This window comes from Triturus cristatus, chromosome 6 (genome assembly GCF_964204655.1).
Source record: "Triturus cristatus chromosome 6, aTriCri1.1, whole genome shotgun sequence".
Lineage (NCBI taxonomy): Eukaryota > Metazoa > Chordata > Amphibia > Caudata > Salamandridae > Triturus > Triturus cristatus.
Genome location: NC_140589.1, coordinates 1226443202 through 1226469052, shown reverse-complemented (window position 1 = coordinate 1226469052; position 25851 = coordinate 1226443202). Strand labels below are relative to the sequence as shown.

The following is a 25851-nucleotide window of genomic DNA, read 5'->3' as shown; positions in this document are numbered from 1 at the left end:
AAGGCCTCCAAAGCTAAAAGAATGGCGAATAGCTTGGCCGGCAGGTAATAGTCATTTTTAATGTATATTGAATTACTAACTGACTGTCGTTTTGGTCACCTCTAAATTAGCCAGACAGCATCACCTTGTGGCAGACTGTCACAATCGTTGGTGTGTGAGGACTACGAGGCGCACCGGAAGCGTTTCGCAGGCGATACCAGCATTCAGAACGAACAGGAAACACCCAGCAGTCTAGTGTCGGCGGGGAAGGCCGGGGATGATGCCCTGACGTCACCGTCGGAGGCTAGCCCAGAAGAAGCGGACGCAAAGACGAGCACAGTGTAGCGGTCTAGCTACAGAGATCGATTGGAGAAGGAAGAGGGAGCTTTACATTGTGGAACAGAGGAAAACGAGCAGAGACCAGTATATAGGGTGATTGATCCTGACGGCCAATAGAGAGTAGCAGACGCCCGGGTCCCAACACCACGACCCTGGACACGGGTCGTGGCTCAAGGCAAATGCCTTTGAGAGGGTCGTTCTGGTGGGGGTGGTAGGGAAGCACGAGGAGCTAGAGCACAAGTTTGTTCTGCACTGCGGGCATTATCCGCACATTTTCCCTCCCTCACATACCGAAAACCGGTGGAGGTAGCACTATGATTATAAGGTAGAGAATCCCTCATTAAAACAGACCTTTGTTTCTGTTTCTTTTCCCTACATCCCCGCATCGTGGCTCAAGAGACAAGTCGTGTTTTTCCTGGACCCCAAGACGTAAAAACATCCTAGGGGAAGTCTCCGAGTATAGCGTTGTGGGACAAGAAGGGAATCCAAGGAAAAGACTTTCCAGACTAATTATTGTTTTGTTTTCAATCCCTGGTTTCTGCACGAAAAAGGATTAAAAAATAAAAAGGATTTGAAAGGCTAGTCAATACCCCTACCGCATCTGGTGTCTTCTTCTACCAAACATAACCCCCCCTTTCTACGCGGTGTTAACAGTCAAGTGCCGGTACTGAGCACCAGAATCCACCTGCTCAAATTAAGCTCTGCTGGCATACGATCCCAGGCTCAGGGCTTGCAATCATAAACTCTCAACAGGAGGTTGTCCACATTTGAGAGCGTCACTAGGCCGATACAGCTATCAGCTGTTCAAACCTGGCCTCCATGGGGGTCCAGAGTCAGGAATGATGTATAGGACCACCCCTAGACATAACCATTTTCACCTGCAGGAAACTCGTGTCGACTGGGTGACATAACCCAAACTATTTGAGCTATAATCCTGACCCCAGCTCTCTACAGAAATCAGGGAAAATGAACTTGATGGGTTTGAGCTTGCTTCTTTCTGCATCTCGAAAGTATGAAAATGTTCTGGTTCTACATTGGGCTTCCTACAAGCAGCTTTGTCTGCTTCTTAGCACACCTAACTGGCTCAGAAAGAGCCCTCTCTATCTAACTTGATTGAGTAGCAACCTCTCCCTATTGAGGGTTCGATCCCAACCAATTTGTTATTAACCAGCACCCAACCAAAACCCCGACCTGGTCACCCGCCTCGTTGGCAGAAATGCAACATTGTAGTGCTTTAAAGGAAACTTAACATTCAGGTGAGCCAAATGTGAAATATTATCAGAAATGAACTCTATCTTTGCGATTATTTCAACTTATAATTCTTTTATATAATGTCAGGCCATTCCATTCAGCTGCATGTGTTTTAGAAGTTAATGTTTTTAATTGTTCTTGAATTCCTTCTCTCGGAGTCGGGATAGAGGCAGGCATGTGTCTCACCTCCCCTAGGAACACTTCTACCTTTCCCAAATGCACCTACTTTATTTACTTACTTTCCAAAACCCTTTCCTTAGTTCTGTTTTGTCCTATTTCTTTCAGTTCTTAGTGTCTCCTTCCTCTATCTATGCTAGCATAGTCCTGCGATGATGGACAGCGCTTGAGATGCAAGAAACTGAAAAACGATTCAACAAACCTATAATCTTTCTCTGGTGCCTAGTTTGGTTGCCACCCTGCACTCAATGACTCATTGACTGTTCAGTATTTCTCCAGTGTTTAGTGAAGGAGAAGCTAGTCACTACCACACAGTGACTGTGACCACATAGTCTTTTTACAGTGTGTAGAGCAAGATGTGCTATAAATCAGAGTTAACCCATGCCTTACAGTATCTGTTTTACAGGTTGATTACCTGTTGTGTTTTTTATTCAAAAATCATGTTAAGTACTTTCTGTCAAACTCTGAAAACAATTAATGGAGATGAGTTGTATGCTGTTTTTAATCTGAATGAACTTACAACCATTTGAAACATAACTGCAAAAAAGGATATAATGTCATTATAAAGCAATAGGCAAACACAAAATGTTTTGCACACTTTAGTTTTAATAAAACTTCGATACAAAGGATTAGCATAAATTAGAGGTGAGAAAATTACTTTAAAAAATGCCTATTGTGTGGTACATTGGAATGGCTGTGTTTTGGGGGTTTGATAAAGCACAGAAGTCTTAAATCTAATTACATATTTCAGTACCAAGTTTTGATCTGCAAATGAACATTCACCCCAATGTATTATGTGTAGAAGGATGAATTCTGAGTTTTGTTCTGGGTTGAGGTGAGTTCACTGCTTATGATGAGATACACGATTTACTTCCTATTCACCTAAAAGGTTGTCCAAGAACTCAAAGGGGCAAAGGACAAGGACAAATAGGGCAGCAGTAATTATAAAAGAATATCCAGTTTTGTTTGGTAAGGGATTAAACTAACATGAACTAATACCCACGGTTGGCATTGAAAAATATAGCATTTCACTCCCCCTGGCACAGGTCCTGTCCTTGGCAGTGGCCACACCATAAGATAACATAACAATACCCCATCCACTCTAGATCCTCTTGAAACCCGGTGGGCCCCCTGGAGGATGAAGACTGGTGTGATGCTCTTATGGCCCCCAGAACACTCACTATATCCGCCAGACTCCGCCTTATCCAGACATATTATCTTCACTGCGCATATGTTACACCGACGAGGCTACACAAGGCGGGGTTCCTCCCAACCGCACAATGTCCGTGCTGCAGGGGCGAACCAGACGACTTCTTCCATATGGTCTGGTCCTGCACAGTCATATCCAAGTACTGGGCATCCCTCGTATCTGAACTGAGTGGAATATTGGGATGGGAAGTCCCCCGTAATCCTTTGGCTCTTCTCCTGGGGGTAATGGAGGAAATGGATGGATCCCGAGATGATAAGTTGCTCCTCGGAACAGCCATTTTGATTGCTAAAAGGGACATTGCTATGGCCTGGAAGGACTCAAGATCTCCTCCTATTTCAAAATGGCGCAAGGGGGTGGACTGGTGTACTATCCAAGAGAAAGCGGTCTGCGAAGCAAGAGGATGCCCGAACAAACATGAAAGAATATGAGGCAAATGGATGGGCTCACTGGAATGATTGTCCACGACGCAAAGGGCTGGCTCCTTTTCTTTTTATACCATCTAAGGAGGGGGATGTAATTTGTTATTGTAATGAAATGCCTTACATGTCACAGTTTTACAAATGTGACTTTGTTTATCTTGTTATACAAAAGACCAATAAAATTGGATATCAAAAAAATAAGATAACATAAGTGGCATGATAAAGGGTGAGGATACCTAAAAGAGAAGGTGCATCAGACAAAGGCACCAGAATGACATACAATGGTAAAGAAACAGTCAATCGCTTGACTTCATTTGTGCCCTACTACGGTTTTGCCAATGTGGTTTTTGAATCATCAAGTTATTTACTCCATAGTTTAAATGTCATTAACAATTATTTAAGATTCCTGTTTAAATGTGCATTACTACTGCAGGCACTCTACATTTATCTTACATGACCTTCGGAAAATCTGAATTATCAATGATCCTTTTTTATCGCCTAATCACTGATGCAAATTATACATGAGTGCCATTATTTTTTATTACGGCAATAAATATTCCAATTTATATCTTGGCCATCACATCTGCTGCATATTTTCAACAGAGAAGGAATTATTCTTACTTTAGAAACCCTGCTGTTGTCATTTTTAGCAATGTTGGATGAAAAAAGAGATACTCAATACATAATCAAATGATAAAATGATTAACATCCAGTGTGTCTGCATATCTCTAATATGCAATAATACCCAGAGTGAGCTATGAGATGTGGTGCTTCGTATCAGAAGCAGAGGTGAATCAGCGACAGATTAGACAATAAATGAGATATCTTTTCTGTGTTCCGGAGATGTGTACTACTCACCAAAAAAGTGCTTTGACACCTCGTCTGGGGTAGTTAAGCGCTATATAAATGCAATCACAATTACCATTAGGAATACCTCTTTGTGCATAAATTGGCTCCAAAACAGCCTTATTGGGAATGAGCATACAAACATACCTATTGAGGCCAAGCTATCCTCCCACTGTACCCAACACGAATAAATGAGTCTATTACAGGAACTTGTAGGGCAACTGCTGTTTTAGTCACGTGTCTCATGAAGAACATGTGTTGGCAAAGGTAAGTGCAAAATACACTCTCAGGCCTCAATTGTAGAGAGAGAGGAAATACCGTGTCCTTCCCTGCTTTAGCGCTGAGACATTTGGGCCCTTGCCTGCATTGCACCTTTTACGGTGTGAGTGTAGCGTCTGCTAAGAACTCCTACAGGGGAGGAGGGGTCACCTGTGTACATTTGTGCCCACCACCTGTGATAAGATGCACACAAAAATGGGGCTCCCACTGTACACATCCATTTAAGAGTCCATTTTGGCAGATGTGTGTATGCTGAGCAATTTGGCCTTATCTGGAGTCAGGCGGATGGGACACTCCATCAAAACGCAGAGGATGATCCGTCCAACCGCATTACAGGTGCCACATGCTTTAATACAGTTGTAATATATAGGGTGGGATATCTGCCACGTTTGTGATGGAGTATCCCATCCACCAATTGCTAATTAAGATCCCAGTTTGCCCAAGTGCACTTTTGTGACTGTGCACGCGCAAAACCAAGTAGCGGCCCATGCAGGTAAGAGCGGTAGAGTGGGGCGGGGAATAGAGGGAGGGGTTAAAGTTGACAGACGACGAGGTGAAAATAAAATTTCTAGAAAAAAACCCACTTACCTTGCGCTCGCTGCATCACCGAATCGGCCATGCCGCGTGCGCAAGTTAAGTATTTAAAAAAACACCCCCCTCCCTACCCCGCCTCACCGCTTGTACCTGCACGGACCGCTCCTGGCAAAAATGAGACTCTTTCCCAAGTCTGCACTTGCACGTACAAAAACAAATTTTGTAAATCAGGCCTGCCATGCCTTCATGTAGGGACATCCCAAATACAAAGCAGCACTCACTCACAGTTCACAAAGGCAAATAACCACAACTACATCCCCAGACGACAGGCCATACCACCCTTCTTCCTCATCTGGTTAATCAAAGTAGCAATAAGAAAGGTACCCATATCTTACAATTTTGGAATAAACTATCACACCCCTCCACACACACACACCATACCTGGGGTAACAGGCATCATTTACAACAAGTGCACTAAACTTAAAAGAGGGGTGGTTCTCAGAATAGGAAAGGTTGGCTTCGCAACAGGATTGGACGCATGCAAGTCTCACGGTATGTCTATGGTCAGATGAGAGTGAGTTTTAGGACTTTGGTGCAACACCAAATATCATTATGGGCATTTCCAGATTTCAAGAGGTTAATGTTAGCAAATAAAGGGCAGAGAAAGGTCATATATGCTTGTTTTTATTGCATCTGCCATATTTTAGTCTTTGTAATAATGGTCCATTCCTATGCTACCGTCAATGTTTATAGTGCCAAAATTCTGTAACACCGGTTCTGTACATCAGGCAAATATATTTCCAATGTGGTATGCATCATAATAAAGACATTTTATTGTTAGGGATGCCACTGCACGGTCTTGCCCATATTTTTCATTCAGGCCAGGTATTTTCTTACAAAATACAAGAGTGATTATAGAATAACACAGCACAATGTGACTTTCATCTATGACCTCTTGAGACTCTTTCTACTCTGGGCTAAGTCAGCTTAGTGGACATGATATAGTCATGGCTTAACATATTCATTCCGAAGGCAGATCTATACATTTTACAGGTATACTGGAACAGCTAATGAAAGTGATTTTCCTTGGCTGTGTTCTGTGAAGTGTATAAGGCAGTCACAAATATGTATTGAAAATATAAGTCTTTTATTGTATTGCCACTTGTTTAAAGAAATATATACTTTCATTTTAAACAGTTTGCTCTTGAACTCTTCTACGGAAGCCCATTTTCCTTCACTTGCTTCCCCTGTGAAGACAAAACGGAGATAACCATCATTGCCATGTTGTCAACTCATACAGAGGTATTTTCAGAAAAATTCATTTACTGACGTTTCCTTAGGGGATTTGGTGTCACTTACGAGGATGCTTCAGAACAAGCAGAGGAAAGTACCACACAATCAGCACTAGTGTTCATGCGCTTGCCGAGAGCATGCCGCAGCCATTCCTAATCTGACGCAGGTTATGTATCAAGACACTTCTCATTATCCCACTCTCTTTTTGTGTGGTAATAGCACGCTCGGTAAATACTCACACTTGTGACTGCGGCATTTACCACGCGCAGTATTACTGCATCATTCCAAGTTCTGCACCTTGGAATAATGTGGTAATAGTGTGTGTTTCCACAGTTCTGACTGGTGAAAACTCAAATGATAAGGTTTCTCATCACACTAATTTGCTAGATGTTAATTGGTGAAAATCATGTAGGAAACAACCTGTGAGTACAATAATAACCACAAAACTCTGACTCCTAATTTTGGTGCAAAGCCCCGTTTGAGGCTACCATCAACCTCGGAATGAGGGCCAGAGACTTTACAGAACTCTACTTAATGGGAAAGTGTGGAATTAGTTAAGAAAGCTTCGGTCACAATAATAATAACGGGTACCTTTGGCTCGCCCCCAACCTGTAGTACATACAGACAGTAGCACTAAAAAGACCCACAAAGTAAAGATCTGACTACACAGGCAATACAAAACACTGTGTTTTCAATTCAGCATTCAGCTACTTTTTCCCTCCAGACTTTTTGGGGCTTTCGGCTGCACCAGTAGTTTTTTACTCATCATCATGATCAATTAGTATCCATGGGCACAAGTCTTGGGTTGCATGCACAAATGTATTGCATTGTGACACCCCCCCCCGCCTCCTTATTTTAGCTACATCTGAAAGCCACCTATCTGAGAACCGCCCAGCAAGTATAGTGCATGATTTTGGAACCTGCTGCTTATTAGCAGAGCCCCCTACTATGCTGGAGATGGGGTTCATTAAAAGAGGACCGCCTTTTAATATGGCGTGTCCACATGACCATGTTCATGGCATAAACAGTGGTCGGTGGCATTTAATTGATAGTCATGTGGTGCATGCCATTTTTATCTGCACATTAAGTTGGGGGATGATGCCTACGCCCCCTCTTTGTACTGTGAAATGAATGGGCTCTTCATTTCCCCCAGTTTGTCAGATGTATGTGTACGTAATGTGTTTGTGTTGCTAAGCTTTGTAGTGTTTCAAGAAGTTAGGTTGAAGATGCCCTTTAGGCAGATTTTTTCTCTGCCAGCATGTCCCTACACTGCTCACATCTCTCATTCCAAAGGCCACTGAGGCTAGGTTGTTGTGTGTCCGGCCAGATGAATAAACCCATCAACAAAATAGGGAATACTTATTTGTGCTCGCCTCAGCGAATCAAGCCCATTTGAGAAGGTCAGCCCATCACCTGCAAAAAAGCACCTCAACACCACTAGCCCTAGTGGTCAGCGCTGACAAAGATGGCTAAACCCCAGCAACAGTTTCTGATTAGCTGGAGACCTCAAGGAGAAATTTACATTGTAAGGCAATATTATGGGGTGACTGCCACCACCACAGGAGCAGAGACACTGAGAACATTTTGAGGTGCTCCATAAAATGAGACTGAACTGTATACCCAACAAAAGAGGCACTGGAAATCAATTGGTCTCCCTTCAGCACCCCAAAAATCTCAAGTAATGGCCCACTTCCAAGTGTCTGAATAGTCTCGCACCAATGGCCACTGTTGTCCAATGTATGATTGCCCTGTTTGTTCAACTCAATACCCAATGGCCCACCTGCGTCTATTTTCACCATGAGGACCAATACCCGCATGAAGACTTGACAAGAACAGAGTTGATGATGTTGAGCAAAAGACCCTAAGATCACCTAATGTAGACATCTCACTTCTTGCCACATTTCCCCAATAAAGAAATCATCAGTGTACATAAGAAGCATAAGGAAAGAGCGCAAGAGGCCTACAAGACGAGCCATTGTGAAAGTGCGGGGTGCGAGAGGTGTTCTAGCTTTTCCCGTGAAGGTCTCCCTTTTCTGTGGATGGTCAGCATGAGTGTCACCTCACTTGTTGTCTCTGCCCTGTGAAGGTCTCTCTGCACCTCGGGACAGTGGCGGAATGTGTTCATGCATGACAGGAACGTTAGAGTGCTGTGATGCTATAGCTGCCCAACCCAGAGGCAAGTGAAAGGAGAGCCATAGGCTTACAAAGAAATGCACTACTGCCTACTAATTCCATGCATACAAAGCCCTGAAAAACCAAAATAACCCTACACCAAACATTTTGAAACTCCTGTAGAAAAGGCACAGCAGCAAGGTTGCATCGCTTAAACATCTGAACGTTCAGCTGTGCCCTGTAAAGGTAGTAACTTCTCATTGAATAGCTGCACCTCAGTGGGAAACCAGACTATAGCAGTTTATTTATTGGGTTGAACATTAAAGTGAATAAAAGTCTTACATCTTAAAGTCAAAACAATAGCTGAACATTATAGATATTGCTTATCGCTAATGTGTTACCTGTAGCTCCAGGGACAACAGGCAATACTTTTTACAAGGATTGCTAAGTGGGCTCACGTCATATAGGCCGCAGAGAACTGGCCTGACAACTGGTAAGTAATATGTTAGTGCTCTGAGCAGTGACTCAGATCTGATCTGGGCATTCAGAGAGATCATTGAGATGAGAAATGCTCTAGTGCTGCTCTTTCATCCCTGACATTTGATCTGGAATGATTATACTCACCGTTTCGCTTTTCATAATGTACGTTCAGAAACCAAAGAAGCCCATCAGTTTGCCTAGTCTTCTCGCTTAGAGTAAGAACAGCATGATTACATCAATGTAAACCTAAAACAAGGACTTCTTCTGGAGGGCAGACTAAGGACCTCAAACAGGTTAGCGGCTCCAGTTGGACTTGTACCCCAAAGGCCGTTCCTCAGTCGGCTTATCTCATCAGAAGGATGACTCAAGAGAACATCAGTTCTGGTTTTCCCACCTCTTTCGCTTAGTTCTATTTATTACCTTATCTTCCAGTGAACTCCGTTGCTGAATTATGAAAGCGTGCACTTATATTTAGTCAGTTGTTTGCTTCTTCTGTTCTCTGTGGGTTTGCTCTTGTTTGGAACCAATCTAATAGAAGATGTCAGACTACCATTCTTTCCTGGCCAATCTGTGTGCATGGGATTAGTTAGTAGGGGGAAGTAATCCATCTCTTGTTCCCTGGATTTGAAATCATCCATGATTTGACAATGATTTTGCTAGCCTAAGGTTGTTGCAGTTGTTGGAATATATATGTCATCTGTGAGCAGTAGTGCCCACAATCTACACTAGTTAGCGCCTGTGAGGCTTCTTGATTTCTTCAATGTGTCTATGCCTATTTCTGGATTTTCCTCATCTTTCAACCGCTTCACAAGTTAACAAACACTTATACAGCTAATTTCTCTCTGCATTTAATTCAAATATGCCCGGATTTATTATTTCTTCCTCTTCCATCTGCTATGCCTCCATTATCAATGGCCTAGTGCATGTTGGTGGTATTAATTAGTTTTTCCCATCTTCCATGCTCTTCCAGTAAAGTTTCTGAAATAGGGTTTGAGGGCCCATTTGTGGCCTGCAGCCAATGAGTGCTCATTGGCTCAGTGATAGAAACATTTCAGAAATGAGCATCCACCAAGCCAAACTCCAGAATGGTATTTTCAATTACCTGTACCATAATACGAGACCCACAATACAAGCACTACTAGATGGGCGAGGATGACAGAGTGTTATCAAAGTTCAGTTTAAAAAACCAAGGAAGTGACACTCTATACTCAAGAGATCCCAGTCAGAGGATTACCCAACAATAGTCAATATTATACCTCCAGAGAACTTACTAGTTGGTAATCGACAGGGAACACTACAGCGGGTGATCTATTTGGAGAGGAAACCCTGATTACATTTGAGACACTAATGGCAGACAATGACCTCTCTCAGGGACAATTTCTTATATATAGCGCCATAAAATAGGTTTTTAAATGACAAGTGGGGAGCTAAAGATATAGCATCCCGGATCCATAAAAAGTTTTGATTGCTCTATGCAATGGGAAAAAGTAGACAGCAGTGACTTAATTCACTAGAGAACATGAGGAAACACCCTTGACAAATTTACAAAATAAGTGTGCGGCAGATTTAGCTAGGGCCTTTAACAAATCACAGAGGTCCCGTATATTAGAAACCACAAGGTGCCAAGAAATTCCAGATTTAGATATCTGCAGTATAACTGTCTGCATAGAGCATTGAAGACCCAGAGAGAATACACAGTATATTCCTTTCTCTGAGATCTGACTGCCCTTGCTGTGCTCACATGTAAGCAAGCTTCTGGCACATGGTATTGGGTTGCAACGTAACTGCTGAATATCGGGGTGACGTAATAAATATTCTTAAAGAGATAGCAGAGAGGGAGGGCTTATACTATGCAGAATGTTGTATAGTTGCCCTAAAGCTGGAAGAACATGCAATAAATGTATAGATCTCCCAATAATACTGGCAAGAAGGGCAGCAGCAATGTCCTGGAAGGATCAGACGTATCTATCAGCAGAGGGTCTATGTGAGCTCATGTCTGAGGAGAAGCTACGTCCTGACGGCACAAAGCATATTTTCAAGCCGAAAAGTCATTTAGAGCACCAGTTATCAATGCCCATCATAAAGTCATATACAGAATAACGTCAAAACAAGGAAACCACTTACCACAGCTCATAGTTAAATCATGAAGCTCAAATTAAAAAATGAAATAAAACAGAGTGGAATAAGGCCGCCAGTGGTACAAGGGTCCTCTCAGGCTTATTGAGACATAGAACTGAGACAGAGCAACATCAATGCTGGAGGATTGGTTGCCTTGAATGGCAGTGTCCCATTAATGATACATGGTAGCAAAGTTTTAAAAAGGAGAGAAAATACTTCATTATACTTTTAATAATAGATAAAATCTATTTAAAAGAAAGATTCTGGATCTTGTCAAACCACAAATATATCCCAGTGGTTATGAATAATGATGAATAACTAATGACTGAAAAAGCCACATTTAGTATGTTTTTGAAGAAATACAGTAAAGGTCATATGATCACCTGGCTGAAGGTTGTTTAGAGGTAGGTCCTCTGCAGAAAAGAAGATCTTCAGTCATACTATGCTGTTCATGTCCTTATGCAAGAAGGATTCTCTTACCTCTATAACGGCCAAGATAACAGAATCCATCAACTTCACAATTTGAGTGAAACTGTTATATTTCATATTGGTACCCTAATTTAGGTCCAGGGAACAATGTACACTTTCCCTACATCATCTCCCCTTCATTTCATATGAACTAGCCTTATAAGGACAGCACTCCTAATAAGGACAGAATGCCTTATAGGGACAGAACGCCTTATAAGGACTGACGCCTTTTATGGACTAAACCTTTCACCTACTTCCATGCAGAGGGAGGATTTTTCCCACATCGATATTGCTAAAATGTCATCCTTAGCACATATGAATAATTATTGAGAACACTACTCGGGAGGTATACTTCACCTCTCCTATCTACGCACAAGGATTAATCCCCAACGTCATCCTCATACTGACCAATGGCTAACACACGCACAAGGACTGTATAAATACAGCACCTCTTGCTATCAATAGGCAGGAGGGAACGGAGACTTCAAGTCCAACACACTGACCAGAGACGCTGAGACTCCTGCATGCAGTCGCTCCAGCTGACAGTGGTCTAACCATCCCTTGCGGGGTGTCCAACTCGAGACCAGGACGAGGTCCCACACTCTCATTATGCAGGAAGAATTCGACACAATACTAGCGGGATTCTTGGCTCTTAGGCTTATTAGCTCTTTCGCACCTACTCACATGCTAGGTACACTTAGGTACATCTAGACAGGCATCTTAGGAGTATGCGCTTTATTTTATAAATGCTTTTTATGTTCATGACTATTGCAAAATGGTTGAACTGTACTATTCCTTTATATTCATTGTACTGCTGATCCTATATCTCTGCTACTATGTAACAGTTGTAGCAGCGCATATACGAGAAGAACAACAGTGCAATAAATTGTTATTGTAAATACGCTCGACTGTTTCTTCTGTGTATCTTTCTGAGACAAAATGAGCAAGCACGAGTGACTGGGTGAAAAGTAGTATATTGTTTCCACGAGTCTGAGGAATCAGGGTTTGTTGTGTTCCGAGGTTGCCAAAAACGAATCTCTCTGATAAAAGGAGATTCTAGTGGCACTGTGAGCGAGCTAATGCAAAACAAGGCTAACATACGTGGTAGGGGTGCACAGAGTCAGTCTACCACCTGACCCACAGTGTATGTTGTCCAAAAGCACAGGTCCTGCATGAGGGTACTATAGGAACTACACTATATGGCGCCACCAACGTTTGGTTTGGTACTTATTTATCAGTAGAATCTGAGTAGCTCAGTCATGCTTATTCTCAGAGACCCCTACTCACAAAAAACAGAGACGTCTGGAGTGGGTGGGCACAAAATTTCGCCACAGCTGAGTAGGCGAGATATCCTATTTATTGGCTGTTGGTTAATCAAGCTTGAAGGAAATTTTCCCAAAATTGTGCATAAAACCTTATCATAATTTCCTATACACAATGACTAACGAAAATGGAGATTTACCACAGGCACTTAATCAATCAGAAGGTGAGGAAGATGCCAATGCAATACAAATTTCAGCCAAAGTAAGACACAATCTGACAGTTAGGCTTGTCAAACATGGGTTACCACCCAGAGCTGGTGTAGTAATATTCGTGATAGAGGCACACGAAGATTTCAAAACAGAGGTGTTCTATTCCTGGGTTACATTCCCAGCAGCAAATGCTGTAACAGACACTTTTCATTATTACTTACATGAAGAGACTCCAGCGGTCTACACTCCGTTTGAGGAGATTGAAATTCCGCTTACCTACCAGGTACATATTTTCTGGTTTAATGGCGCCCTACCCCACATTAGAACAAGAGCTTGATCCTTTAGGAAGACCAGGAGCAACATGGCCGATATTAGCGACCTATGCACCACATTCTGACATTGACACAATGCCACTTGATGAACTGTTTGTTAAACACAAAGAGTTGATGAAACTTTACAGAAACATGACACACTTCGTCTTGAGGACACTAGCGGTCCAACCAACAGTAATTACACCAAATGCAGCTCCAACACAGAGCACAGCTACTAAAATTACTCCACAAACATTACACGCAGTAATGGGTAAATTGCCCACAAAACGTGAACAAATTCCTTTCTAGGTAGCTCAGAAAATAACCCAGTTAGAAGCAGTATTCCCAAAATACAACACCATTTGAAAAACACAGAATGTTAACAATCTGCTTGCCCATGGGGATTACTCCGCAATTAGAGGATTGTATCTCTTGGGGTACAGTCTTTGCTGCCATATATACCAGAACTCATGGTATTCCTTCATTAGCAGTCATACCAGATGTATTAAGACAAATACAAAATGAGTACGGATCAGAGCCTGCCCTAAACTTAGAGATGAAGTTATTAAATACCTACGACCAGATATCAGCCATAATACCAGCTAACATTAAAGGGGAAGCAGCACCAATGGCAATCCGCCAACGCCTACGGGAGTTCTCTCCATTAGAACAGGAGAATGAACTACCCAAAATAATACAAACTGCATATGCAGAATTAGGCAGAGATAGTTTAGGGGGTAAATCTTTAAAACCGCAACTACAGGGCAGTCCCAAAAAGGACACTTCTTACCTGACACCTACTTCTTCTAAAAAGAAGTGGGATAGTAAAAAAATGAAAATTTTAAAGACAAGAGATCTCAATCCCGAGGTAGGTCTCCTCCACAGGAGCACACTGAAAAGAGGTACAACCTTGGGAATAGGGATAATATCAGGATACTGATACACGTTCCTCTCGTTCCTTTCAGGGCTCGAAGAAAAGCTCAGAAAGAGAAGGACGGTCAGAACACAGAGAGGTGCGCACACAGTCCAGAGACGAGCAGCGCGCTCAAGACTTTACTTCTAAAAAAGAAGATAAGCAAAACTCAAAACCTCAATTTAAGAACAAGCATTGAAAATGCAATAGGTCTAGCCTTTGATTAAGTTAAAGCCATTTGCTTTGCTAATGGTATTGTATAGCAGAGCAAATGGCTTTAACTTCATGAGATGCGAGACCTATTGCATTGTTAATTAGGGCACCGCCCGCCTTGCAGGCGTTCACATATATATATTTTTTTTTGCTGTCATTCCATTCTTTTAATTTTAATTATTGACGGGAATCCGACAGCATCCAAACAAAGGTTTATAAGAACGAAGACAAAACAAAATAAGCACTGAAAGCCTAAAGGTTAGCAGGCAATGCGAGACACTGGCTAATCTAACTAGTTTATTAGTATCTTTAATAAGGTGAGTGGAAATATGCGCATTTTAACTGGTAATTTCAGTTGATCATAATTTCTTTTAGTTGCTTTTATGCATCACAACAGGTCTGAGGAAAGTTAGGGCGGAGACTAAGTGAGACTCTGACTCACCTGGACATTAGAGAACCAGAGGGGTCAAGCATAGAAACACTGGGTTTAATCCCGAAGGGCTATTCCACAGCTCAAGTGTCGAGAGTCTTCCGGAGTGAATGAGCGCGTAAATGTATAGTACACATCACAGGCATGCATGAATGATAGACTAGTGACGAGGACAGGAGGTCCTGTCTTTACTAGCAGCGAAGAGATTCCTTCTCCATTAAAGTCAAGGCTTTTAAGTGGGCTGGGTCCTGTTGGTGCTCAGCACTGGCAGTTCTAAAAAAGTAGGTGCTGAGACGGGTCTCTAGCGGACTTTCCAGTGGTGTAGCTAAGCCTTAGGCCGCCCATGGCGGTCCCTGCGTTTGCCGCCTGCGGCGGCTTGAAAGAAGAGAGTGGAGTGGGGTGGGGGAGAGGTGCGGGCATTCAGGCCGCCGTGACGGCCACAGGTAAGGGGGGTAGAGGGGTGCCGGTTATATATGCCGCTGCAGGTAAGAGCGAGGGGAGGGGGGGTGGCCACCGCCCCCAAAACTCGTGCCGCTTGGGGGTGGGGTGGTCTGCCAGTCTCCCCCCCACCCCAAGCTATGCTACTAGGGCTCTCCATTTATGCCCTGATCCTCAGTTTCAGAACCGAAGCATTTTCAAATTATATACAAGGAAGCCGTAGCTGCTTATTTGTATTTGTGCAACTATTAACCATTTATAAAACCAATAGTCCTGGCTTGTTCTAAGTGGAATGTTATTTGCTGTATTATTTATCCGGGTGCAATGACAGAAACAACAAATTTACCAGCGGGACGGCACACTAGGCTAAACACAGATTTTTTAGCTTACGTTTTTAAAGCCACACCCCATCGGCCACACCCTTTGAGAGACCCCCCCCCCCCCCCTTTCATCCCACTTAAAGCCCTGGGTAAAGTATTAGCAGCAAATCAATAAGGAATCTGTCCGGATTCTCCCCGAGGGTCCCTGCCCTCTCACACCGTCCACATCTGGCAGCCATGTCAGTGCAAACCGGCTAATATGGCTCAGGGAAATCTAAGATCGAGGTCCAGGAACGCAACACAATTTCTTTCCATCACTTACATCAACACAGGCGCATGGCCAGAATTTTGCAGTCACTATTGGGCCCACACAGGGAGGAATAACTCGCACCACAATTCAGAGCAATAAACAGAAAATAAAGCTATGACGACGAGGGACGCGCCGTCAGAGGCTGAGAAAATCCAGACATAATAATTACTCGGCTGTTCGCGCGGAGAAGAGGAAAGTCATGAAACGACAGGAGCGGAGACCAGAAATTTGCACGAGGAAGAAAAAAAAAGCAGCGGTGTCAGCTCGGGGAGACAGATGGAAGGGGAAACAAATAGTGTTTGCCCAGTAATTGCAGGCCATAGTGTATCGCCACCGGTAAAAGATCCAATCCCAGTGGGCGGGGCCAAAATGGGACAGGGTGGCAACCTGGAGTGATTGACATGCCTCTGGTGCAATCATTGCACTGCCTTTAGCATAATTCGTGACGCCAAACGACGCGCACAAATGAAAACTGAAGGCGGAGCTGGGACATGGCTTCGGAATCTGTATTGATTCCAAGAAGCCCTCTGCACGGCGATAGCAGCGCATGCGCTGCTTTCGCCAGCCCGAGACCTAAATGAAAGTTGCTGGTCTTAAAATCAGACATGCCCAGAATTCTGAGGACACAACTTCTGAATGGGAAATGGGCTCTGACTATGCTAGATAGAGCGGCAGAACTAACAATAGCTCACCAGAACCTGAAGGAATTTCTGGTGACAGTGGAGTTGAATGATTACATCATGGTGGAAACACCAGACACCAGGGTGAGCGTCCCACATAAGTTATATGGAATAACACTCCGGATGGAGGGGGACAAGCCTAGGAAAGTAAAAGGTCTTTTTTGTAAGAGCTTATCATCTGGTTATGACATCCTGTTTGATTGACCGCCAGCATTCGTAATGGAGTGCTCCAGGGGAGAAAGTATAATTTTACTGCATCTTCCAATCACGTTCCCGTTCACCTTAAACATACACATGCACAGGAGTGGGCAGTAGCCCAAGCTCCAGCATTGTACAAAGATCACGTTGGATGGGATGAGAACTCAACCTACCACATGATCCCGTTAAAAGTTTCACCGATTGCTCAGAGGCAATATCCAACAAAGCAAGAAGCTAAAAAACAGGTCAGGGAGATCTTAGATCAACTTGAATACCAGGGGGTCATTGTAAAATGTACCTCTCCAATGAACAATCCTTTGTTTCCCGTCTCTAAACCAGACAATACATATCATCTAGTTTTAGATTACAGACATTTAAACTCATGCACAAAGACATTTGCTGTCCAAAATACACATAGTGCCGCATTAATTAATAACATTGCGCTAAAAAAATACAAAACAACACTTGATATCTCAAATGGATTTTTCTGCCAAAATATAGCACCTGAAAGCAGGTATCTGACCGCATTCAGTGCGTTAGGGTGCCAGCGACAATTTTGCCGACTCGCCCAAGGGTATAAGACTAGCCCTGGGGTATTTTCAGCCAGAGTAACAGAGTTACTTCAAACATTTGATGAAGAAGCGTTGTCCTATGTGGATGATATTTATCTGACAGACGACGACTTAGAGAGGCACTTGACCAGGGTAAGCACCATTATTATGGGATTTGCCACTGAGGGCTACAAATGTAACTTTAAAAAATCAAAAATAGCCCACCTCAATGTCCTATTTTTGGGATACGAACTGTCAAGTAAAAGGAAAAGTCTGGCAGCAAACTTTTTAGAAAAGTGTGCGCTGCTCCAGCCTCGAAAATCATTAAAAATGTTTACAATCAATACTAGGATTCCTAAATTTCGGCAGAATATACATTTTGGATTACGCACAAAGGGTAAAACCTTTCTACCTGACTTTTCAGCCAGAAATTGGACACATGAACATACTAATATTATTTGTTCACTCCAGAAAGGCATGATAGCTTCCAAACACGCGTAAACGTACGTCACTTAGTGGTCCGTATAATTGCGGGTCAATGCGGGTACACTTATTTGACCTTCTATGAAGGCAAAACAGTACTAATCACATACAAATCACACCTGTACACAAATGCAGAAATGCGTTTCACTTCAACAGAAAAAATCCTGACAGCTGTTCAGACTGCTGTAGCAAGAGAAAGAGCACTGGCTCAGGGGAAACGCATTATTGTCGTAACCCCGGTACCGGCTTTAGAAGCTGTTACAAAGGCCAGCATCCCAAATGCAAAAGCCTTACATCCAAGATGGATACAATGGGCTAACTCTCTTACTGCAACGGACATTGAATACAGGTTTGATCCAAGTTTAAAAACACAAGCATTCCTGCAATACGAACAAGAATATCCTCTACCAAATGAAATCTTGCCTCTCGATCAGTATGAATATATTATTTATACTGACAGATCTGCGCAGCCGGTTATATGAAGTAAGCAGCAATATTTTTCGGCATGTGCTATCGTTAAAGGTTGCATACGTGATGGCAAGTTCCATCCCAGTTGCGCAAAAACGCAATCTCTAGGAAACTGCACGGCACAGTTGGCAGAATTAAAAGCACTGATTCTGGCATTTGTAGATACAGATCATGAATTCCCCACACTAATCGTGTGTGATTCTTTTTACTGTGTACAGTCGTGCAATGAGTACTTACAACATTGGGAACAAAACGGGTTAAAAGGTGGCACCATTAAGCATAAAATGCTATGGGAACAGGTAGCAGAGTTGAAAGCCGAGCTACCGAGGACTCAGATGATTCACACAATGAGTCATCAACGGGATGGCGTTCACATTGCAGGGAATTCATTGGCTGATGAAGTCGCAAAGGGGGCTTCCGTAGCTGCACTCACTCATTCAAAAACGAGAATAGACGGAGATATTATGGTAGCTGTCATCGCTTCACGCAAAGGCAGCTCAGCAATACCTAAATATTTTCCACTCAAATACTCCTACAAGTTAGATGCACAAAACATTCCATATGCTCAGATTCCTGGAGTGGGGGATAGAATAATACCAAATATGGATCATAGGCAAGGTTTAATACTAGCTGCACACGAGGGTTTGGGCTCTGCGCACACAGGCGTTACAGCGACTATTTCTTTACTGAAACAGTGCTTTGGTGGCCAGGGTTAACTAAGCAAACTAAAGACTATCAGCCTCATGCATCAAGGCAAAATCCAGTCGGTAAAATACCGATTCGCTAATAGCTCCCGGTATTGAGTTAAAAATACCCAATCCCAATGCATCAACCCAAAAGCAAAAATCGCTATTTAAGGAATCCTTAAATAACGATTCCTTAAATAGCGATAGCATTTAAGGAATCCCAAATTGAGATTCCTTAATTTAAGGAATCTCAATTTGGGATTCCTTAAATGCAATGCATGAAAGTTAAAAAATTAGCGAATTCGCTAATAGGGGGAGCAAATTACCATGAAGATGAACTGCATGGTAATTTGCTAAAAGTTTGAAAAATGCACTTTTGTGCATTTTTCAAAGTTTCATGTTGCGCACACACATGCCCTTAGAGCATGTGTGTGTGCAACATATGTGCACATATCAATTTCAGGGGTGCAATAGGGTGTCATTTTGACACCCTTGCACCCTTGAAATTGCATGAGCAATTTGCAAGAACCTACTGGTACTCGCTATTTGCTCATGCAATCTCCAATTCATTCCTATGGGCCTGGAGGCCCATAGGAATGATTGGGATGGCATTCCTTAATTGCTACTCGCAATTTGCTAGTAGCAATTAAGGAAAGATAAGGAATCGCTATTTGAATAGCGATTCCTACATGCATAGCCTTTTGCTATTCCTTATTAGCGATTCCTTATTTTTCGCTAATAAGGAATCGCAAATGGCATTGTTGATGCATGTGCCCCAAAGTCTTGAAATGCAACATCTGCAAGCAGATGAAAGGCTCCACCATTGCACGCCTGGCACAGATGCTGTTATTAAAATCAGACAAACCTCTCGCTTGTTTGTACTTAAACAACTGCGGCCCCTTACAAACGGACGGGGCTTACAAATATATTATGGTTGCAGTGGATTCCTGCTTGAGATTCCTATGGGTATGGCCTCAGCGCTCGACTGACGCTCGAACTGTTATAAAAGATTTGCGAGTCTTTATCGGCATATACGCAGTTAGCACGTTACATTCTGACTGCAGGCCTGGGTTTAGCTCTCGGGCTTACTAAGAGACCATGGAAGGAATGAGGAATGGGCGTAGCATTGCGGTTCTCATCTCCGTACCATCCTGAGGGAAATGCGGTTGTGCAGAGAAAAAAACGTGACTTAAAGCAATCTTTAACAGCTAGGGTATTAGGCAAGGGCGGTAGTTGGGTCAAACACCTTTATGGGGTACAGCGGGCGTTAAACAACCAGCCAAGAAACTCTCTAGGGGGTGTCACTCCATATGAGGTCCTCTTTGGGACACGAATGTGGGTACCTGATCTTGATTGTGAAGGTGCAGTGGCGGATGAAAAACCATTTGATATCCATGATTGTTTGGCTGTTTTACAGGATCTAAATGAATCCAGGAAAAAACAAAGCAATGTCCATCTAAAGCAGACCGCCACTGAGAAAGTCAAAGTAGTCATGGCAAGGCCTGTCTGGATTCCAAAAGTCAGGGATCTGGTCAGAGAGAAAATTGTGGACAAAAAGGAATTTGGACCTTCAAACAGAAAGACTCATCACGTTTGAAGAGCCACCTGTAAGGAATGAAAGACTAAGCAACAATGCTATGGAACTTATTCCACTTGAACCAGACATTCAAAATCAAAATGAGCATCAGAATAATTCACAAGTTGCAATTAGACCTAATAATCGAGAGGAAAATAACATTTCAACTAATCCCGATACAATTCCTACAACTAATCGAACTGCTTCTGGCTATTTCATGAACTTTGAAACGTTTTCTCTGGATCCAAGCGAGTCGGAAACAACGCCAGCCAAAACACCATTCAAGCAACAATTAAAGAACTTTCTTCTCTTTCTTCAAAAGACATACCTGTTATCACCTTGGATTGAAATCTGGGTAATTTCTGGGATATTGTTTTTTCTTATCTGGCTAGGCTTAGTACTAACTTTTAGTATGCTTATTAATGGACACTATCTTCAATAAAGTTCCACCGCCCAAAAGGTCAACATCCTACTGAAGCCACATCCATCATCGCATCGTGAACAAAGAGACTTGTCATCAGTGAACATTACAGCAGTTCCTATACCGGATGGTATAGTATGGGACAAGGTTGATTTCAACATATTCGGCCTGACCGAACTTTTAAAAATTAATCATGTATTTAAAATTTCATTAAGTGATATCATTACCTCAAGTACATTTTCTGATGATTGGGACACTGAAACAATCAATAACATGTTGTCTGATTTAGAGAAAACTGCTGCATTTTCTAATAATGAAATGTTAGAGGGTTCTTCAGACTATGACAAATTGTACTGTTACCAACATTATGGTCATCATTTCCTGCACAAATCCATTTCAGCTAGAAATGTTTTTGAGTACCATCAGTGGGAACATTGCCCAACACCACCAAAAAGTAGTTCACAAGCGTTTGCACAGACATTTACATACTTTTCAGGGTTTAACACAACAGATCCAGCCTCATATTACTATAAGGTTGCACCAACATCAGCACTGAAAATTATGTTGACAAACACTAAACAGATTTACTCTGCATCCTTTTTGGCCCAATTGTCTGAACAGGGTTTCAACCTATGGAAAGATGAAATTGACTCAATATCAATTTGGGGTTCGAGGGACTGGCAAGTCCAGGGTACAGAGGCACTATTTAGAGCATGCCTCATTCCACAGCAGATGATCTTTTTAAATGATACTGTGCAACAGACATCCTGTCTTGGACTAGCCAAGATCAAGGGTCTGAACACTCCAAGGTTTCCAACACCAATGCAGGGGTGGCAGATTTTGACTACAAATGAAGGGGCAACTGTAGTTGACATAGTAAAGTACAACAGATCAGTCCCAAATTGGGAGGAGTGGGTGGTTTGGCTCTTAGACACAAACACATGTCCTAAACGGTTCCTGCACATCACCGAGGGAATCAGTATGCATTGGCAAGACCCACCTTATGTACAGAGAGAACATCCAGGGGTAGTGACATCCTACAGTGTTGGGATGTTGTGCCTAGATTGGCTAGAAACCTCAACACTTGCAGAAGTGAAACAACACTTATCTTTACTCTCACAAGACATGGATCTTAGGGACTTCTTATCAGGACCTAGGAAACAACGTCAAAAATGTTTCATATATGCAGCCATTTATGCTGCCTATAATGAAATCTGGAAGATTTCCCAAGAGAAGCCGCAGAGAGAATACGGGAAATAGACCGTATAAACTTAGAAAAAGCTTTAGCTGTGGTAGATAATGGGTGAAAAACTTTGACCTTCAGAATATATTCATTGGGCAACATTGTATCTTCTGCTATTGACATACTGGAACAGGATTTAGCTATATTACAACACGGCCAATCTCAGTTACGTTTTATTATGTTATTAAGCTGGACGCTGCAAACTTTGCGTACAGGCTTACAGGCACATGCATCATCATAGGGTTTTGCGATTCCTTAATAGCGATTATTAAGGAATCGCAATTAAGGAATAGCAAAACCCTATGCATGTAGGAATCGCTAAAGAAATAGCGATTCCCACAAATTCCTTAATTGCGACTAGCAAATTGCGAGTCGCAATTAAGGAATGTCTCCCCATTCATTATAATGGGGAGACAGGTACTCGCAAATTGCTCCCGCAATTTCCATGGTGCAAGGGTGTCAAAATGACACCCTGTTGCACCCATGTATGTTCACTCTGCACAAATGTTGCATACACACATGCTCTAAGGGCATGTGTGTGGGCAACATGAAACTTATTAAAATGCAAATAAGTGCATTTTTCTAAGTTTTCGCAAATTACCATGAGGTCCAGCCTCATGGTAATTTGCTCACGCTAATAGCGAAATCGCTATTTTGGAAACTGTAATGCATTGCATTTAAGGAATCTCAATTAGGGATTCCTTAAATGCAATCGCTATTTAAGAAATCACAATAATTTGCGATTTCTTAAATTGCGAGTGGCAAGTTGTTTCATGCATCGCAAAAGCTATTTTTGCGATCGCAAACGGCCGATGTTTGCGATTCGCGCCGTTTGCGATCGCAAATAGCTTTGATGCATGTGCCTGCTTGTGCCTTGGCGTTTCATAAATAGTACGTCTCTGTTTTCCAAATACAATCTAACTGATACACAGATAGAAATGGCACAAAGGGGATCTAAATATACAATGCTGCAAATTGAAAAACTGGACAGGCTACCATTCACAGTGGCGGAATCACGCTCAACAGAATGGCTACTTCACGGCCAAATCACTCTCCCGGTCACGACCTTTCAGTTTCACTATTGCCTTGAGCAAAGGCAGGCAGGCAGATATGAAAAATTGGGGAAAGAATACATTAAGAAATCCTGGGATTTACCATATAGATTTCGATGCCGGAGTGGGTATCAGGAAGTGTTTCTTAATGGTACTAACTGCAAGAACACTTTAAGCAGTTCTCTTATGTGCCAATATATTATTTTGCACGGAGCTTGTAATGGTTCAATTGCGATTCTGTCTTGCTATATAAAAGGTACTCCAGCTGCCGTGATCACACCAGCATTTGAGTTACTTTTGAATGGGAATTACTTGATGTTGAACGATCAAGGTTGCTGTGGGATGCTTCCGGGCATCGCTTATCTGGTCACCGTGAACACCAGGTTTACTTGCTGTATGCAAATATTGTTTCATCTGAAAAAATACAGTCAGGGAGGCGCCACTATGGCCTTCACTCAATGTTTCTTTTATACAGTTTGATGCATTGAGCAGAATGAAAGCCATGATTTTACAGAAGACCGTACCCTTAACCTCCGCTCGAGAAGCCTTTGAACTTCAAATCGCAAAGACCTCGACAGATACAGGCGCTTATATACATACCAACTGCCCCCTACATTTCGTAGAAATGGTTAGTCATATCTTTAATATGTCAGATACGAGTGGTATTGTACATCTATTTAAGACCATAGGGTCAGGATTCCTTAGCACCTTCCAGACAATCCTCGGAGTTATTCCTAACTTTATACACTCTGTATTTGGAAGCATTTTCGGGGGTCTACCTCCGATCCTGCTCGCAATTGCTGGAATCCTGATTGTCGTTCACCTGCTACGCAATGGACGGACCAACCAGCTGCGAGATTGCAAAAGCTCTCCTGCAGAGATATTAGCATGAGAGCATGGTACAACATCTGGGTGCACCTCGCCTTCGAGAACTAAGTGCTTCTTGGTTCTTATCGTTCAGACCAGTCTTTGAAGACTGCATCGTACCTGTTTTTTCCAATGCCTGTTTTGCGGAGGAGAATGCGAGTTGGACATCTGTCTGATACCTCTAATGGAGACGCCGGCGGACTTAGACTTCAGGCTGGAACCACTGCAGTCCCATGCTCGACGCTGTCCTCAGCGTATTCCCATCTTGACAAATACATTCCTCGAGGATCCGCAGGTGCCCTTTTGAACTGAGTTGAATTTCAACTCCACCATTGGCACCGAGGTATTGACTACAGCACCGACTGCCTCTCCAACAGCTGTTGGCAGCGCTGAATTTAATCTGTGCACTCTTGTCGTGCTATGCAAGGTACTACAATGTTTGTCCCCTACGGCTGCAGACAGCGATAATGTTGTGTATCCTAGCCAGGACATTTGATCTAAATCTGGCTCACCGTGTGCTGGGAACAAATTCGGATTTTTCTTTCCCTTTTTTTCTTCAAATAGCCTTTCAAATTGACACTTTCAATACAAAAGCATGGCCTTCTAAGTACGCTTGCAGTAGTTCAACTTGTGTGATCGAACTCATTTAGAACTGTGATTTGCGGAAATTTACAACAAAAATTCATATTTCAAGAGAACGTTTTTATCTCCTTGTTTTTTAAACTGTTTTTAAATGATTTCTTAACGTTTTTAGAAACATTTCAAATGACTCATTGATAATCTTATGCACTGACACCATTATAAATGTGTATCTCAAATTGTGTATTATTATTCTTGAGTATTAGAACAAGTGGGCGTTATATTTCATATCGGTACCCTAATATAGGTCCAGGGAACATCGTACACTTTCCCTACATCATCTCCCTTTCATTTAATATGAACGAGCCTTCTAAGGACAGCACTCCTAATAAGGACAGAATGCCTTATAGGGACAAAACGCCTTATAAGGACTGACGCCTTTTAGGGACTAAACCTTTCACCTACTTCCATGCAGAGGGAGGATTTTTCCCAATCGATAGTGCTAAGACGTCATCCTTAGCACATATGAATAATTTATGAGAACACTACCCAGGGGATTTACTTCACCTCTCCTATCTACGCACAGGGTTTAATCCCCAACATCATCCTCATACTGAACAATGGCTAACACACGCACAAGGACTGTATAAATACAGCACCTCTTGCTATCAGTAGGCAGGAGGGAACTGAGACTTCAAGGCCGACACACTGACCAGAGAAGCTGAGACTCCTGCATGCAGTGGCTCCAGCTGACTGTGGTCTATCCATCCCTTGCGGGGTGTCCAACTCGAGACCAGGACGAGGTCCCACACTGTCATTATTCAGGTAATGGGGTTCGACTAAATCCTAACAGGATTCTTGGCTCTTAGGCTTATTAGCTCTTTCGCACCTACTCACATGCTAGGTACCCTTAGGTACATCTAGACAGACATTTTAGGAGTATGCGCTTTATTTTATAAATGCATTTTATATTCATGTATATGTTCATGACTATTGCAAAATGGTAGAACTGTACTATTCCTTTTTATTCATTGTACTGCTGATCCTATATCTCTGCTACTGTTTAATAATTGTAGCAGTGCATATATTTTACACGAGAAGAACAACAGTGCAATACATTCTTATTGTAAACACG

General features: G+C 42.5%; 1 protein-coding gene across 2 annotated transcripts in view; it reads right to left on the bottom strand.

Moving 5' to 3' along the window:
• Window positions 1-6160: 6160 nt before the first annotated feature.
• The window catches only part of RSPH3 (radial spoke head 3), a 141980-nt gene continuing 122289 nt past the window's right edge, over window positions 6161-25851 (bottom strand). For both annotated transcript variants that reach the window (XM_085612147.1, XM_085612146.1), the window contains exon 9: window positions 6161-6281. The gene's annotated coding sequence lies outside the window, so the exon portion shown is untranslated. The remainder of the gene's footprint in view (window positions 6282-25851) is intronic.